Source organism: Magnolia sinica, chromosome 1 (genome assembly GCF_029962835.1).
Source record: "Magnolia sinica isolate HGM2019 chromosome 1, MsV1, whole genome shotgun sequence".
Taxonomy (NCBI): domain Eukaryota; kingdom Viridiplantae; phylum Streptophyta; class Magnoliopsida; order Magnoliales; family Magnoliaceae; genus Magnolia; species Magnolia sinica.
In genome coordinates, this window is record NC_080573.1 from 53,319,834 (window position 1) to 53,338,466 (window position 18,633).

Genomic DNA, 18,633 nt, shown 5'->3' on the forward strand with positions numbered 1-18,633 from the left:
AAAAAAAAAACTTAAACAGTTATTTCCTCCGCCAATTAAAAATAACCCAACTTTTCCTCACAGAATAAGTCCTGCAAATCTGACAAATTTTGAAAGCAAGGATCACTTCTGAGAATTATAATAGATGATGATTGTTGGTGGTAAAGGGAATTCTTTTCAATGAAAATGGCAAAGAATAAGTGCAGCAGGTGAGAAAGGCAAAACATGTCTTCACCTTCGACGTAGAGAGAGCCAATAGCCTCTAAACAAGAGATTTCGCTTTAGATCATCTAAATATCAAAGTCTCTTTTCTCTGATATTGTAAGAAATGATCAGTTCTATTTTTGTTATATAATATAATATATATATATATATATATATATATAGAGAGAGAGAGAGAGAGAGAGAGAGAGAGAGAGAGAGAGAGAGAGAGAGTTTAAATGAATAAAGTCCACACGAGCATTCTAACATTTTCCACTTTCCTTTTTGCGATGAAGAATGATTCAACATAGATTGAAAAAATAGCACTACAATGTATCCTGCCACCTGCTGATGGCCATGATAAAAATTTTGCATAGATTGATCCTGAATCCATCAGGTTGTTAACCAGAAAAAGACTTTCTTTTTGTTCTAACTGTCCACTTGGAGACAACTGAATTGATGGTTAGGACCTTGGACTGTGCCCATCATAGCCAGTCTTGAACATAAATCATTTTGCTCCATGGCTGTAGATGACGAGCTGGACACAATTGACAATTGTGTACCTGTTCCCTTGAGGATTTACACCACTTGCCCGCATCTTTGCAGAGCATAGACGAGTTTTTAGTTTTGAGAAGGGCCATGTTTACATAATCCCAACCATTGGTTTGTTGTGTCCCACAGTGGATGTTCTATACCTCGAAAACCTCCTTGACAAGGAATCTTAACCTATCAATTTTTGGCTATAGGTAGACAGATAAGCAGAGAAATGCAGCAACAATCCACATTCAATTGAAAAAGGTCTTAATGTTGGTTCCTTGGACCTTTTAAGCTAGTAGATTCTTGAGTTAATGAACTGTGCACAGTGGGACTCAGCAAATCAACGGTGTGCATTACCAAACCATGGGCCCCACTAGTCAAAACTGAAAACCCATGCATAATGGGGAAAGATGAGGGTTATGTATCACATAATTCCTCTGTTAATCTGTGTTTTTTAAGGCAGCAGTAGAGTGCAAGAGTGCTCCCTCGAGGGGAAGAAAGAAACAAAAAAGGTGGAAGGGGGTGCTAATTGTACTCCCTCACATGAGGGACACATGTCTGAGATCCTATCCATTCATCAGGTAAGGGGGTGCTAATTGTACTCCCTCACATGAGGGACACATGTCTGAGATCCTATCCATTCATCAGGTAAGGTGCAAGCATCAATTAGACCAAAAGTCAAGCTAGTACACACATAAAGTAGGCCATAAATGTGTTGAATATCCGAACATAGACCAATGATTAGTTCTTCTTACTTTCCATTTTCTCGTAAAAGTGTGGCTCGCATGACAAGTACATTGGTTTGAATTTTGGGCAAGGGGATGTTTGGATCAAATCTCTCACTCATGGGCCATGTTAGCACGTGCTATGGAGCCCATCTAACCAGTGTCCACACATTCCTTCTGTGATGATGCCCTAATCCAAGAACGTGAAATGATTAAAGAAGTGAATAGGAGATCGGGGTAAATTCAAATTTGAGAGAGGAAGTGAACTTTAATATTATTTCTGTTAGGGAGTGTAAGGTAGTTATGGCATTTACAAAGGAGCAAGTAAATACCTCAAATCATAATGTTATAGAGAGAGAGAGAGAGAGAGAGAGAGAGAGAGAGTAGAATGCCTTGTTGTATCCATACTTGAAATCCACATCTTAGTCAAAGCTAGTATGACCTTTACCACATCGTTGACATAAACTGGACAACGAAACTCATCGTGGAAGAAATCAACTTCATCACCTCGAGATAGGACACTATCCATCCACTACAACACAAAGGCTAAGATCACTGCTTGGAAGTTATGCAACAATGGGACTTCATTTCTTAAATGACAGTCACTCATCCACCATCATTTCTTCTTGTTTTTTTTTTTTTTTTTTTTTTTTTTTTTTAAAGCTGATTTCAAATGAACAGTGACTGTCAAGAAAAATCAACAGATTTTTTTTTTTTTTGTTTAATATTTTATTGTAAATGGTTGGAATAAATGTAGGATGAATAGATGTACAAATTCATGCCTTAGATTAGTCATTAAAATAACATTTTGTATTTTTCTGTATTTTTTATTTTTGGCTGTTTTTTAATAAACAGTAACTGTAGCAGAAGTTTCTAATGTGTTGATTGAGGTCAAGTTCCTTTGAACCAGGAGGGTTTGGTGTGGCAAAGTGGACCTAATCCCATCGTGTGAAAGTTCAAGCCCCACAATGGGGTAGGAGGACCAAGAAATAAGCCCCAGACCTATTTTGGTCATTATGTTGAATCCCAACATATGTACTATGTGTATATTAAAGCTAAAAACAAGGTTCAAAACTACAGATTAGAAGGTTTACAAGCTAAAAACAGTTGTTGTCAAGTGATGATGTTCCAATCTGTCAATACCATGGATCATAGACAAGATGATACAAGGACACCACACTAAAGAAAAGTATTAGGCTAACCTTGTGTAACGTCTCAGAAAAATTCGTACACAGACCCGAGTATCACCTTAGGCAGAAATCACTAAGGATTGAATTCTGTAGAAATTAAGCGAAAATTAATTAAGTACTAAACTAAATAAATTGGAGAATTAGCTCGAACCACTTTCTATACGAACTGCAAGACCCAAAACCATTAGAATCGCTAACCTAACATTACCTAAAAACCTAGGATCAATCTCAAAACCCAGTTGCTCTCGGGAGCACATTAAAACTCCATATCGGACCTGAACCGCGCGTCGAAAGTCTGATGACTGTGAACCTATAAGGTTATGACCACCTTACTAGGCTTGACAAGCATCACAGGAATCGAGTCCAAATAGTATCTAGAAACGCACAACTTGAGCCTGGAGTGAAGCATGTGAGAAACGCGAATATCTTTAGAAAATGAACTCAAACTTAAGTGAATTGGACCATTCGCTTGCAGGCTAAATTTAAGGTTTCAAACCGTTAGATTCTAACCCAACTACACCCTTGGATCAGGAAAATTTCCCTGTACCCATCGGTATACTTGTGGCACTGATCGAGTGACGATGACCGTTGAACTGAAACGGGTCCTTCACAATTGTTCCACTAATCCAATCGGACCAAAACCTTAACCTGGCATAGATCCATTGTCAGAGAACTTTCTTCATACCGTATGCGAGCAATGAACCTCTAGATGAGCTCTGTTGGCCCGAAACAGACGCCTTTTAGCTATAACCTAAGTATGCCTATGTAATGCCCTAAACCCACCCCTATCTCATTCCATATGAATTTTCTCTAACCCTAGGAGAGAGAAGAAAGAAAAGAGGAGAAAAAGAGTGGAGATCGAAGGGAAACCTTTGGGGTTTGCTGCAGTACTCCTATTCTGCTACTCCACTCATCGAATCGCCTTTTTGTCTAGCTATTCAACTCATTTCAACTCCGTTTTTATGTAAGAAATCCTAACCCTAATCTGTATTAGGAATCCAAATAGAGAAACCAGTGAAATAGCTAACCTATTTCAATGTTTAGGTAGTTGTTGTGCCGTAGATAAAGACGTAGTGTACGAACCAATTTCATAACGAGCGTACCGACGAAAGGTGTGGACTATAAACGTTTAGGTTATGGTTTTCAAGGCTTTCAATGTCAGCAATGATTTATGTCTGACTTGATTGCTGCCATATGATCTTAATTATGACGTTTTCGATATATCATGTATGTATAAACTAGGTTATATACTAAATGCATTCCATATGTTTGTAGAAATGTTTGAATGAATAGGAAATTATGATTTATGCTTGCCATGACTATTAATCTAGAATTCATATTTGTTGTACGTATGACAACTCCTTTATAAAAGGATTTACCATAATATATGTTATAACTAATTTATTACATGTATGTTGAAATGTATAGTCTAAGTGTTTGATAAAATGTCTGAATGAGAAATTGTTTGTTGAAATGTATTTAATAAGGGTGTTGAGATAGGATTCTCAATTACCTTATTTATAGTTACAGTTTCCTTCTTGTAACCTATCTTGCTACTACGTGATTTATGGATGAAATGCTTATATATGACAACATGTGCAATATGGTTGTTAAAATGCCTGCATGAGAATTGTATTTGAATTGGTTGTTAGATGTTGTTTTGACTATCACATATGAATGCCTATTGTATTTGAGTATGATTGGGATTAATACGTAGTTCAAGCAATCAGTAACCGTTTTTGATCGAGTGGCCGAACTAGTCTCGCCACAACGGATACATTCGGTGAATCCGAGTCATATGGTGATTATCAACAGTGGTTAGGCCACGAGGAGTGTGTATGTGCTCTATGTCGATTAATTTAGCGTGCGCTCATACCAATCAAACTTGTCAAGTAACCCGATTGGCCTAATGTGTGTTTACCATGTATGGACGATTTTGCTTTAATCTAAGGTACCACTTACCAATGTAAAGCCCGTTTATCCTTGATACCATGATCTGCTAAGATGCATGAGTTGGGCATGGTAGTATGGGATACCATGGTCAAGCTATCGGCCTACGCTGGGGTGACGAGCCTCCCCGTAGTAACCAGTGAGCAACCCAAACTCGTGATCCGAATACGGTAGTATGGGACACCGTATTCAAGTTGTCGGCCTACGATCAGGTGATGAGCCTCTTGTAGTGACCTTGAGTATAAAATAGGCCTATGCTAAGGTGACGAGCCTTCCGTTGTGACCTCGAGTGTAAACTCGCGAACTTGCCTATCCACTGCTTTTTAAATCAGGGGTGATGTTGCCCTATAACTGCTTATCGTATGTGATTAACTAGGATTGACGACCCTCAATGGATCATCGTTTAGGTAAATGATATAAAGGGAGGCACCTTAGCTTCCCGAATCTGCTGTATGAATGGGCCTAATTAATACTCAGCTAACACGATCATGCACCACACTGCATGTGCTTAGGAGATGAAGGAACGGTGGGAGTAGCATGTGCGACCGTGAGATGGTGTTGCTGAGGGAGTGCAAGCGAGGGCATGCATCATTACCACATATCATCCTCGCATTAACCAGAGTAGTTAGGGAATGTTTGTTGTATTGCTTTATCATTACTACTTGACTGAATTGATAACATGTTAACCTTTGCCTTATAGTACCACTGAGTTGATCACTCACTTCCACTCTGGGACGGTATTTTAAAACACCAATCAAACTCTGTTTTAGCTGTAGATGATGATACAGCTTACGAGGTGGAGCCAGACTTTTATGACGATGAGGAGTTCTCCTATGTACAGCTATCAGGCGGGTCTATGTAGACCATGTACTGATCATCAGGATTACAGGGACTATATGATTTAGTCAGACATTCACAATTTGTCATTTTGTATATTTTGGAACAAAACATGCATATATTCAACCCAGTAACACACTCATACTCTGGAGGTTATGAAATACATATATACTTTATATCTATCACAGTCTTTCGCTTGCTTAATTTATCTCTCTCTGGAATATGACATGCTGATTTAGTGTAATCCCATTCATGTTTAATGCACTAATATGGACAATATTTAATCATCATTATCTATGTTACATAAATGATGTGACGGATCTCGGGAGTTGAGCCTTTGCTCGACCCTCGAAATTCAGGGCGTTACACCTTGCATATTAAAAATGGATTCATCCTAAGTTGTTTGTTTAAGTCTTCAGAAATTTCAGGTTGTCCTCATGATGCTTGATCTTTAATCCCAACTTTTGCAGATCGCATAGAAGCTAATGGTTTTAGCATTTTCCCAATCTAGCTACTCTCGAGAGAAACAAAGCCTTTCATAGCTCTAAAGAAAATTCCACTAATTAGGGATTTTTAGTTTTTTTTAATCTATAATCCACAATTAGGGAATCAACATTATAAAATCCCTAATTAGGGATTCGAAACTCAAAAATTCCCAAAACACAAATCATTACACAATGTTACTTTAAGGATTAAAAATGCCAAAAAAATGCCCAAATTAACATAAATAGATAAGGAAGAGAGAGAGATAGAGAGAGAGAGAGAGCTGATATTACATAATGATCCTTAATCTGCTGGACCAAAGAAAAGAAGAAATAAAAGAGGGAGAGAGAGGGAGAGGGAGAGGTAGATCGAGCGGATAGGGAGAGGGAGGGGAGGATTTGAAAGTGAAGAGGGAGAGAGAGATCGAGCTGAGAGGGAGAGGCTAAGAGGTAGATCGAGTAGAGAGGGAGTGGTGCAGAGAGAGAGAGAGAGAGAGAGAGAGAGAGAGAGAGAGAGAGAGATAGATCAAGCGGAGAGGGCGAGGCGCGGAGAGAGAGAGAGAATCGGCGGTGGGGAGAGAGAGGGAGAGCGAGCTGTAGAGAGAGGGAGAAAAGAAAGAGTCACGCTAGGTTTAGGGTTTTTTTTCCTTTTCTTTTATATATATGGAACCTACCGGCAGCCATTAAAAATGGCCGCCGGTAAAAGGTTGGCCCATCGGTCGGCCAAGGCCCTGTTTCTTGTAGTGAGTTATTGGCGGCGGAACCGGGTCAGGAAGTCCAAGGAACCTCTTCATAGGAGGGTGCTTAATGACTGTTACAAACAACAAAATATAGTAAATGGTGCAAATATGGTTAGCTGATAATCCCTTTTTAAATGCTCACAAGAAAGCCAAACAAGGGTATCACTGAATTGCATTTTTTAATTTACCGGTCTGTACGTTTAGATGGCCATCAAATTGGATTCCAATGATTCATCCAATAAAATAGAAACGACCAAATCATAAGGACTGTACCTAGCATTAATAATGAGGGATTAGGCTCTAAATTGCAATTATGTTAATTTCAAGTCACACATGAAAGGAATGTGGCTGCATTGTGAGGCTTGTCCACATCATGCATGCTAGGACACACCATTACGATTTGTTCATTCCATCTTGTTTGAACTTTAAACTAGCTTTTTGTAATTCAATACAGTCGTATATCCAAGAGCAGCCTTAAAAGAGTCAGATGCACATGTACTCACCAATGTCGTACGTCAGTGAGAACAGCTTTGAGGTAACCCAATAACAGAATATGGCCTGCCAAGATATACAAATCAATCTTAAGATCAGGTGCAATACTAAAGAAGTCATCTAACAAGAGAAATAAATCCAGAATTATGTGGCACGTTAACTGATATTGTGTGATTGAATCTGCAAAATCACACATTGACTTAAAAGTCAAAATCCTAGGTTAGGTACCGTAAAATAAATCTAGACAATATCAAAACAGCCAAGGCCATACTCGAGGAGAGAGTGGCCGAACAAACACTAAGACAAGAAACAATGATATCATTGAGAGAACACCAATTTAAGGTTTTTTATTTCTTTTTCTTTTTTCCTTCACGTTATAGCGGGAGCATATAGAGAGAAGAGGAATAACCTACATGGTTTCTATAGAGATGGAGAAAGAGTAACCTAGACGAGACGGATAAGTATGGCGTCAATGGTCGTCAATGGGCTGGGCCAACATTTTGAATGGGCCCATCCCAATGACCCAACACAAATAGTTCAAAATTTGAGCCTCCTAGGCCTAGCCCATTGATAGCCCTACTTGTGAGTTCCTAATAGCTGTACATCTTCATCAGGGCTTACCAGTAAACCCTTACCTTTTACACTTGTTATAGATGAATTAACCAATGATGAGTAAGATGATATCCCTTGGTGTATGGTTTTTGCTGATGATGGCGAGTTTGTTGTTGAGGGTCAAATATTACATATTATTCCCCATTTATTATTTGGTTTTATCACTACGTGAAAAATGGAAAAAAAAAAGGATGAATTTTGAGACGGTTGTGGACCATCTGCAAAATTCCTTGGTTTAAAGACGGTCGTAAACCGTCTTTAAAATTTCAGACAGCTCTTGACCGTCCTTAATATAAAGTAAAATTGTCTTATAAACATTGAACGTCTGCAAATCATTTAAGATGGTCAGAATCCATCGTTAACTTCAGAGAAAAGATGGCTATCGACCGTCTGGAATAAAAGACGGTCTTTAATTGTCTTATATGTAGTCATCTGACATGGTCAAGGACCGTCTTCATTAGAGACGGTCATTAGCTGTCTTATAGTAGTCATTGGAGATTGTTAAAGATCGTCTGCATTAGAGACGGTCCTTAGCTGTCTTATAGGAAGTCATTTGAAACTGTCAAAGACCGTATGCATTAGAGATGGTCATTAGTTGTCTTTTACTGGTAATCTGAGACTGTCAAAGACCATCTGCAGTAGAGACGGTCCTTAGCTGTCGTATAGCGGTCATTTGAGACTGTCAAAGACCATCTGCATTAGAGATGGTCCTTAGCTGTCTTTTAGTGGTCATATGAGACTGTCAAAGACCGTCTGCATTAGAGACGGTCCTAAACCGTCTCACCCTTCCACCTTCATGTATGTATTATGTATCCAGGTCAAAATTTGAGAAGTTTAAACAAATTATGAATTTTGAAAAAAAAATAGTTGAGAAGCTTATAAAAATAATTAACGATGTTTAAGAAAAATTTAGATTTTGAAAAAAAAAAAACTGTGATTTTATAAAAATCTAGATTTTGAAAAAAAATATTTAAAAACTTCAAATAATGTTGATAATTTTGAAAAAAAGAAAAAACAAATATTTTGATTAAAAAAAATATAACATTTTGAAAAAGAAAATTTTAAAAATTAAACAAAGTGGTGAAAAAATTGACAAATTTGAAAAAAATATATATTTTTTAAAAAAGAAAACTAGATTTTGTATTTTGACAAGAAAAATTGAATAGTTAGATAACAAAAGTGAGATTTTGATGATGTGTTGTATATCCTTACTGCCCATACGTTTCTCCAACCCTTTTTTGGGCCGAGTATAAAAAATTGTATGGATTTAAATCTTAAGTGGACCACACCACTGGAAAGAATGATAATATAGTACCTCGCCATTAAAAATTATAAAGAGCCCATCGTAAGGTTTTAGTAATGTTTATTTGCAATCCAACTTGTTGATAATGTAAAGAAGATCTAGATGAAGGTAAACTACAAAGATCAAATTGATCCAAGACTTTTGTGGCCTTCAAAAGGTTTTTAATGGTTATTCATTTGCTACAGCTAGCTTAAGGTTACGCAAATTCTGAGTGGACTGCGTAAATTTGAGGTGGTTTCCGGATTCTTCCAACTCGGTGCGAAAGTTGGAGTTGTATAACCATAAATAAGAGTCCCTATGATATTCCTATGCATCTTCTAGGGTTTGAAGAGTGAAGCAAAAGGGTGGTGTAAGGCCCATATCCTAGTTCGTACTATTCCTTAGACTCCCGCGATCATTCCCGTCGAATCCTAGTGACCCGCGACCTGTAGACAACATTTGCGAGCGACCCTAAGTCATATCCCATAGATCTGAGTCGACTCAACCCGAGACTTATACCCAAGCGACCGCGTCGTCGCTGTGGTTCCAACACCGCGTCTTGCACACCGATGCGATACCCAAGTTAGGAATAGTGGGCTCGCGTATATTTTGAGAAAATGTCACGCATTGCGAATCCCAAGAGAATCTCTACCCAATCTATCACATCAATTAATCAAGTACAAGCACAAACCATACCTAGCCCATCCCTCTCTTACCAATAATGTAAGGTAACCCATACCCCATGCCACCTCATGCCCCCAAAAGTCAACACAACCCATACCTCTCATGTCACTCCTCTTACACCACCCATCCCTCTCATCCCATCCTTCTTACACAACACCATCCCTCTCTCCCATCCTTCACTCCATCCCATTCCATTTTTCTACCCAAATCCCAAGCAATAAAGAGAGAAATTTCTAAGGAGAGAAAGAACCCAAGATCAAGGCCTACTTCCCTTCCCCCAAATCTCACCATCTAACCCTTCAATCTTCATCATCCTCCATCAAAGAGAGAGCTTACGAGCCAAGGATTCCAAGGATCTAAAGAAGACGACCATAAGTGGTTGTTCATAGGATTAGATTGTGGTTTTTTATGATGGGTCAAGTGGGGCCTACCGATCGATGGTATGGATCTTATTTGGGACCCACGGTGTAGCCAATGGACCACCATGATTCATATATGTAGATCCGTGATGGCGTCATTCTCCATGGACCTCACCATAATGTTTATTTAATGCTCAACATGTAAAGGTCATTTAGACCTTAAGTTTGTGGTGGGGATGGTGTCCCCACCTTGATTTCCATTTTTTTGAGGGCCCACATGTTTTAAGACCCATCTTGATGTACGTAATATGGTTCTAGGGAGCTCATAATGGCGGAACTCCCTCCACCACACGTTTCTCTCTCTCTCTCTCTCTCACTCACTCTTTCTCCCTATTTGATTGCCCACCTTAACATAAGTATTGTATCCATGCCATTCGCCAAGCAGGGCCACCCTGTTGGCCATCCAGCGGCAACACACTGCCTGTCTATTTTGGATAGACCTAGTTGAAAGGAAAACATAAAGACTAGTTTGGTCCGTGACTGGTGGGCCACCACATGGACCCCACCCTGATTTATGTATTTGATCTCCACCATCCAGACAGCATGGGACTGCGAGGCACACGTGATATATATGTTGTATCCTCACCGTCCACACGTGGGACGGTGGGACCACTAGATGTATGTATTTTGTCCACACCGTCCACACCTGGGACGTGGGACCCACTGATTTATGTGTTACATCCCCACCGTCCAGTGCATAGGATGGTGAGATTCCACCTTGATTTATGTGTTTTATCCACCGTCCAATACGTGGAGGGTGGAACCACCATGATATATGTTTTATCCTCACCGTCCACCTGGGACGGTGGGACCCACGTGACGTATGTATTATCCACATCATCCATCAGGAGAGATCAATTTAAGGTGTGAACCCAACTAGGCCTGGCCGAGCGAGCAGGGATGCCCAATCAGGCCCACTATGATGTATATGTTGTATATTTGCCCAGTCCATCCGACTAGGTGGGTATTTAGATAGGCCCACCTTCCGGGTGTCCCACGCCCTTGTGAGACCCAATGTGATATATGTGTTTATCCAGGCCGTCCATCTGCTGGACGTTGAAACAGGGCCAGCAGCCCAGCAAGGTTGACCGTCCAACAAGATGGTTGGGCCTGCCGCTACGTATATGTTTTATCCATGCCATTTATCCATTTTATCGCGCACTTGAACAGGGCCTACCTACAAGCGGGGCCCACCTCTAATGTGTATTCCCATCTACACCGTCCATTTGTTGGGCGCCCAGCTGGGGCATGGGTGTTGATGGGGCTGGTCGTCCAGCATTAGCACACCTTGTGCATGTATTTCCTTATGGGGCCCATTGCGACTTGTAAGGCCCACTATGATGTTTGTTTGCAACACAACAGCCGCCCCACTGATGAGGCTCACCATATATATGTGTTCATCCAGGTTGTCCATCTGTTGGACACCCAGCAAGGCCAACACGCTGGTGGGCTGGCCGTCCAGCAGAAGGAGCCCACCTTGTTATATGTGTTTCATATCCATACTGTCCATACGTGTGGGGGCCCATTAGTGATATGTGTGAGGCCCACCACGTGCACGTATTTTATCCAGATCGTCCATCTATTTGGATTCCCAATCAGGGCCAGTAATAGCAGGTGTGTATGTGTTGTATTTCCACGCTGCCCATCCACTTTCCCAGTTAGCGTAAGGGCTGTGGGCCCCATTGAGAGGGAGGCCCAAATCCCAAGTGGACTACACTAGGCAATAGTGGTGATTGAGTGCCCATTGAAGGGCTGCCTTATGAGGTCCACCATGGTGCATGTGTTACACACACTGTCCATCCCTTTTCTCAGGGCCATGGGCCCCGTTGCCTTGTAAGGCCCACCATGATGTGTGTTGGGCTAGGGGGTCTCACCATGAGATTGACTGTGAGGCCCACTTTAATGTATGTGTTATATGTATACTGTCCATCCATTTTCTGGACCATGGGCCACCCTATGAGGCCCACCATGATGTGAACGATGTGTACACATTTTCCACCCATTTTATGGAACATGGGCTGTATTGCGAGGCCCACCATGACGTGTGTATGGTACGCACATTGTTCATCCATTTTTCCTAGGCCTTTAGACTGTCTACGAGGCCCACCATGATGTATAGGTTATACGTACACCATCCATCCATTTTTTCTAGATATTCTAAGGGCCATGGACCCCATTGTGAGTTAAATTCCCTTCCCTAATGGGCTGCACATTAGGAGCAATGGTGGTTAAATGTCCACCATTGTAAACCTCCCTATGGCCCATTGATAAGCCCATTTCCACCCTACCCTTATTGGGCTAACCCAAACCATTAGGCCCCCATTGATGCTAGTACTTTCCACCACAACTTGTAGGATCATCTAAACTTTGAATCCCGCCTTGTGTACTTACCGGGCCTCCATAGGGAAGCCCAATTTATTGTATGATAGACAGGGTGAGGAAGTCCACTAATTGAACTTAGACTCATCTTCTTGACTCTCTTTGTTGTATACCCATTTGACTCACCCATGAGGCACATCCTTAATGTAAGTATGACATCTAGGCCACCCGCTGTCTATAGGAGAGTACATCATCACCCGTTTCCATAGAGGGAAGAATATGTGGTATCAGATTTGGTATATCCACTATCGAAGCTTATCTTGATTCATAGGTTAGATCCACCATCCTAGCAGTGGACCCCATCTTAGGATATATGATATACTAGTACCTTGAGTAGTTTATTATAGTCTAACATGGACCATTCCATATAGACTTCTATATGTCTAGTGGGGCGTATCATTCTGCTCCTACTCTTGTATGTGACATGCCGGTTAAGGCCGATCATCGCCTGTTATATCTGATAATCATGCTAGTGTACTTAGTCTAGTAGGACATACTAAGAACATGTTTAGTATTACATCATGATATATGTTCATATGCATCATTTGTATGCCTGTTGCAAGGAATGTTTAATCATAACATTCTCATTGGGCTAAGTTATTTAAAGGACTCCTTGCGAGACGGAGTTTCACCATATGATCGCGCGGTACGCGCAGGTTGATGCATGACTAGATGGTATCACTCATGTATCTCACATTTTGTGTTACATGATCACTATACGCCCTAGCAACACAAGGGTTGTGCCCTTCATAGGCATACCGTGGATGACCAGATGGGACACCAGAAATGTTTGAGACTTAGCATATGGGCACTTTAGATGTCCGTGGGTGAAAATCCCTAAAACTCCATGGCCAGGGGATGCTCCAACGTTTAGACCGAGTGGATACATGAGCGCCTAAGTGTCGAATACTAGTAGGTCACATCTCCCACTATGTCGTGGTCGGTTAGAAGGGGGTGTGGCCTTATCTGCTCGAGTGAGGGGCATATAAGCTAGGCTGAGTATGACCAGCTCGTAAATGGATCTGCTATCAACAAGTTGGGTAGGTACTGTTAGACTACTAGTTAGGCAGATAGTGAGGTCTTTTCCTCTTGCTAGTTGCGGGCTAGGGAGACGGCAGCTAGTGTGGAGTGTACTAGACCCCGGTGATATCCCAGAGATGTACGGTATTGATATTGTGACGCCCTATCACTGTTACACACGTGGGTGAGCACATGTGGGCAGATACTGATGTGGCGGGGCCTAAGGGCCTAGGCGAGCTACCAGTGGTTGGCAGGCTACTGTGCATACAGTGGGGCGGAACCTTGTCCTACATCGGAAGCACTGTAGTGGTTATATGTGGACTTACTTAGTAGGAGTTTGCTTTTGACTCATTCATTCATTCATTCACTATCCACTCAGGTTGGTGGTGCGCAACTAGATCATTATGTGTACCCTTGCAATGATCATGATTTTGTTTGGATACACGACCAACCTAAGATCAAGAGTTTACCACATTGAGTCTAGCTATCCAAATTTAGGTATGAGACTGGTTTGGATAGAAGTCTCTTGTGATTAACCCCATAGCTTGCGATACCACATATTATCATCCCGACTACACACTCCTACTTAGTCTTTTTCTTTCATTGCATATTGTATTGCATCGTCTGTCTATGACATTTGGTTTACTATATTTCTGTATTACATGGCTTAGATAAGGCTGATGGTATGCGTGGACTTGTAAGGCTTTGCACATTGCATTGCATCCTCAACATATAACACTTAACATACTATGTCTTGCATCACATAACCTTGTTATGGTTAACAATATTCATAGACTTGCCAATATTTCTTCTTACCTTTATATTTGTGTGCTTGGCACATGTATTGCACACACACGCACCACCCTCTAAGCTTCTTAGTAAGCTTATGCATGACCATTGCGTGCAGGTGACATTAGGTCTTAGCAGCGTTGAGGCAGAGCTTGTGGAAGATCGTTTTAGAGATTTTGTTATTAATGTATTTCCCGTTCAGCATTGTATTCTAATATTTATATTAGTGGATACGTGGTGATGATGTTGTTCTTGTCATTTGGGTATACTTGTGGTTATACTTCTTTACAAATTTTTTTTACTAGAAATCCTCCTTGTAGTATCCCAGGATCGAAATCTGGCGTGCGAGCGCTGGGAGCCAAAAATGGGATACTACGGAAGCTATCGGCATCGGATTCGGTGATCGAAAATTTTGTGAGCCCGGTTCCTGGGTTTGGAACGTGATAGTTGGAGTCGTCGTCCGAGAGTTCTTCTTTTTACTCTTTAGCTTGTTTTTATACTTTTCTTAAGAGACTTTAGTTCAATCATATTTATAGTTGGCTAAACCTCTTAGCTAAGGCTAAGACATGAAGCTTGTAGCGTGATAGGTTGTTTCTCTTGCTTTGATTCATATTTATGTTGAACCTTCTTTGATTCTAGTTTGATATTTAAGGAATACTTTCAGTTTTTTATGGTTTATTGTGATTCAAATTACAATAGATCTGCAATAGCTTTGAGTATCTTTTTTTTCCTTATCTTGAGATTATGGGATTGGTAAATCATGCTGTTTACCATTGTACCATGGGCATGGTTTGGTGATGGAATCCTTTCCAATCTTCATAATTCTCCATCCATTGAGAATTAGGTCAATGAAAGTTTAGATTGATTTAATGGCTATATCTTTCAATTGGATAGGATATGACTCCAATTCCAATTGTGATTACTTGAATCAAGTAATGTCACACCCCAAACTCTGAAACCAGGCTCACAAAATTTTCGATCACCGAATTCGGTTTCGACAGCCTCTGTAATACCCCATTCTCCGCTCCCGACACCCATTTGCCAAATTCCAATCCTGGGATCCTACAAGGAGGATTTTCAGTACAATTTTTTTTTTGTAAGAAATATATCTATAAGCATAACCTAGACACAAACAATAACATCATCACCACATATCCACTAATAAAATCATTCGAGTATAATGCTGAAAGGAAAATACAAGATAAATATCAAATCTCCAGAAGCTCTGCCACACGCTCATGCCTCAGCTCAGTTGCGTCCTAACGTCACATGCACGCATCTATTGTGCATAAGCTTACAGGAAGCTTAGAGGATGGTGTAAATATGTGTAATGCACGTGCCAAGCATATAAATATCAAAGCAAGTGGAAATACTAGCAAATTCATAAATACCATCATCTTGTCTAGGCTATGCGATGCAAGGACATAATAAGCTAATATCATATACTGAGGAAGCAATGTAGATCGACTATGCAATGCGAAGACAAAATAAGCCAAATGTCATGTACTGAGGATGCAATACAATATGCAAATCCTGATGAGTCCACGAATACATGAGATAAAGTTTTGCCTTCAATGTGTGCACAGTAGCCTGCCAACCACCGGTAGCTCCCCCAAGCTTGCTTAGCCCTGCCCACATCAGCATCCGTCCACATGTGACCACAATGACGGGGTATCATAATATGTCATATACAAAGGATGCAATGCAGTATGTAATGCAAAAGAAATGATAAAGCTAGAGTGTGTAGTCGGGATGACAGTACGTGGTATTAAAAGTTGTAGGGTTCACCACAAGGGACTTCTATTCAAACCAGTCCCATACCTAAATTTGGATAGCCAGACTCAATGTGGTAAACTCCTGACCTCAGGTTGGTCATGTGGCCAACCAAAATCCTAGCCATTGCGACGGTACACATAATGATTTGGTTGCGCACCACTAGCCCGAGTGGATAGTGAGTGAGTGAATGAATGAATGATTCAAATGTTGAGTACGCAACTCTTGTTTAGTAAGTCCACATATCAGTACTGTACATATCTGGGATATCACCGAGGTCTAGTACATTTTACACCAGATTGCCACCCACTGGACCCGTAACCATGCAAGTGGAAGAGACCTCAATATCCGCCTGGCTAGTACTCAGCCAATATCTACCAGGCTCGTCGATAGCGGACCCATTTATAAGTTGGTCAAACTCAACCTAACTATGCCCCCTACCCTCAGGCAGATAAGGCCACACCTCCTTCCAACCGATCACGACATAGTGGAAGATGCGACCCAATGGTATACGGTCCTCGTGCGCTCATGTATCCACTCAGTCTCGACGTTGGAGCATCCCCTAGCCATGAGGGTTTAGGGATTTCACCCACAGACATCAAACGTGCCCATATGCTCAAACTAAACATTTTCGGTGTCCCAGCTGGCTATCCACGATATGCCTATGAAAGTCACAGCCCTGATGTCGCTAGGGCGCCAAATGATAATGTTACAAAATATGAGATGCATGAGTCATACCATCCAATCATGCATCAAACCTGCGTGTACTGCGCGATCATGTGGGGCAACTCCGTCTCATGAGTCCCGTAAACATCTCAGCCAATGGCATATACTATAATCAATCACCCCTCATAACAGACTACCATTGATGCATATGAGCATGTATCATGATGTTATACTAAGCATGTTCTCAGTGTGTCGATCATGTCACACAAAATGCGAGATGCGTGATTCATTCCATCCAGTCATGCATCAAACCTGCGCATATCGCGCGATCATGTGGGACAACTCCATCTCATAAGGAGTCTCATAAACATCTCAGCCCAATGGCATATACTATAATCAATCACCCCTCATAATAGGCATACTAATGATGCATATGAGCATGTATCATGATGTTATACCAATGATTCATATGAGCATGTATCACCTCTCTCTCTCTCTCTCTCTCTCTCTCTCTCTCTCTCTCTCTCTCTCTTTCTCTTTCTCCTTGGGCATTGGGCATGTGAATGGAGAGGGGAACGCATGCCCCCTTTTTAAAAGGGGCTGGGTGTATGAGAGGGGGGCTGTTTTCACATCACACTTGGATTAAGTTTCTCCAATTTTTCATTTTTTGACGATCTTTCTTTAAATCTAATTCATCCATTGTGTTAGGGTCATCGAATAGATCCGTGGTATATAATTTTCTTGGTGATTTGAAATTTATATTGGCCAATATTAAAAATTCTCCTAACGGATGCCAAAACGAACTCTTAATTAACGGTCCACACTTAATGATCAGGGCCCAATTTTGGGAAAAATGTGTAGTTATGATAGGAAAATGGTTGGGCAAAATTTAGTGGTTGATCAATGGTGAAAAAAGGCTTAGATTTAAAATATCACATTTTGCATCAAAAGGAAGGAACTGGTAGAAGCATTCAACGGTGCAAGATCATATATCGGGGTCTAAATTTTGTATAACCACGTAGTTATATGACGCTAGAGTGTGGTCCAAATTTGAGTCGCGATGGATGGAAGGAAGTGGTTAAATCGGAAGATCTAAATTTATAAGGAGTCAATATGAATAACTTCGTGCCTAAGGAAAAACCTATCAAAGTGGGGTCTTCATATTTCATACTTGGTCCATATTATGGACAATCTAAGTGATTCATATAAAGGAAAATATTCTACTATGACTACTCACAAGGTTTCTTCACACGATGGACATCAAAATCAACAGTTAAGGAGTCGATTTGTTAATTGGATCAATTTTACAATGATCTAAGGACCGAAATTTGACATGTATGGTTAATTTATGATACATAGGCATGGTATAAAATTTAACATCAAGTGGATTGTGGAAACCATGTGATCTAGAAATCAAGGGTCTAGGTTATTGGCATTTTTGTAATTATTGTTGACATGAGAGTTTTGGAAAATCTAATCATTCTACTTGGTTATAGGAATGCTTCTAAGTAACTTTTACAAAAGGACTTATATCTAAATCATTGTGTATAAAGAGTTATTCACCAAATTAATTAGAGAATATACATATATCAAACCACACAATGGATGGTTAGATGATATGTTTAAAATAGGAAAACTTGATGGTTAGTACTCTAATAGTGTATATAGGTATATGTACAACCAATTTTGTAAACGGAAGGACACAATGTAGGTTTCTAGAGTGATTAGGGGGTAGAACATGTGTATCATTAGATTTGAGTGTCTTGTTCACATGTGTAACTTTCTCAGATTGTAGTTCTGATGTGGGGTTAAGCATATTCATAGGTGATGAACAAGATGAACAGATCGGAATATCAATTTGATGTGTATACGAGTG